This window comes from Rhagoletis pomonella, unplaced genomic scaffold (assembly GCF_013731165.1).
Source record: "Rhagoletis pomonella isolate Grant_MI unplaced genomic scaffold, Rhpom_1.0 Rhpom_scaffold_00014, whole genome shotgun sequence".
Classification (NCBI taxonomy): Eukaryota; Metazoa; Arthropoda; class Insecta; order Diptera; family Tephritidae; genus Rhagoletis; species Rhagoletis pomonella.
The window spans coordinates 14,232,084-14,233,650 of NW_023458568.1; positions in this window are offsets into that span (position 1 = coordinate 14,232,084).

Below are 1,567 nucleotides of genomic sequence, written 5' to 3' on the forward strand. Positions count from 1 at the left end.
AATTTTCGCACTGAGGTCCACTTTCCCATGGAACCTCCCATATGTAATTGTACTGACTAAAAACATAACCATTTTTAATGTCCTGAATTCATTCACGTGTTTTGTTGTTGTTTTTGTATGCATATGAACTGTTGTTTGAAACTTTTTCTCGGAATCGCCATTTTCAGCTTCTAAATGACGTTTGGACTTCTAAAATGGACGCAAACGTTTTTATTGGAAAACAAAAAAAAAAATTAATTACCAAGTCGGCGATGCCACATTTTGGTAGTATTACCGACTTCCAATTTCGAACGGCAGTGGGTTAAACAAACCAGTAACTCATTCTTTTAACCCGAAGCCCATTCCAGAAAAAAGTTTCAAACCAAAGCTATGTATTTTTATCCGAATGTGTGGTAAAAGCATGTCTTAAAAAAAATTTTTCCGGTTAATAGCAGTTTAGGGTTTTCGAAATGTGATTGTTTCTTTTTCAAGATCGATATTTTTGAATGGTCTCTCTGGAATTACAATTTTTCTACGCGCTTCTTTACTATTATCTTCGACTGCAGATTTTATTTTTGAAGAATGCATTATATTTAGTTTTCGACGACGTTGAACTGTGTGCTTCAGTACTTTTGATTCGCTCGTCATTACCACCTCCACAATGTTTTGGATGATCAACGGCAGCTGAAGATGTTATATATTCTCGGCTCCTTACAGGCCGAAAAAGAGAGCCTTCCTGTTCATTTGACAAAGAAATAAATTCTGATAAATTTGTCCATTCTTTTAACCTGAAGCCCAATCCAGAAAAAAAGATTTAAACCAAAGTTATGAATTTGTATCCGAATGTGTGGTAAAAGCATGTGTGCCTTTTAAAAAAATTGAGTACCAGACAGTTTAACCCAGGGACCGCAAATAACGATTATTTTTGAAATTTCAACTCAAAAAATCACATTGAAAGAGAAATGCTGCGTACATAAGGAGTAAACCAATATATTTCTTATTACTCGGAATACCTTCAGCGGCGCTGATTTTTCAGTTTATTTTTTATTTTTGCTTATAAAAATCAAGTTTAATCATTATTTTTTGAGTTTTATTTTTTGCTCAGATAATAATCGTTATGTTTTGAGTTTTATTTTTTGCTCGGAAAATAATGCTTGTTTTTTGAGCATTATTTTTTTCTCGGAAAAATCCTTCAAGCAATGGCACAAAAAGGAAACGACTTGCGAGTTTTATCGCCAAATCCGCTTAGGTGGTTATTGCGACAAAAAAGAAGGAGAATGTCTTGAATCTGAAACAGTAGGGAGGCAAATATATCACAGCTAAACGACCAAACACATAAACTTAATTTTGGCCTCTAGATTACGATGCCGCTTTCAGAAAATCCGTATCACGTCAAAATTTTGAGATATTGAGATAGAAAGGATAGATTAGCTCGTTTTTAAGATAACGGTACTTGAAATTTTGCTTAAATTTTAACATTTTTGTTAATAATTCCCTTAGTTTTAAAGTTATTTTACTAAAATTTTGCACGTGACAGTTTTTCGATATTGCCTTAACTATTTCTGAAAATCATCGAAATCGGTTCACT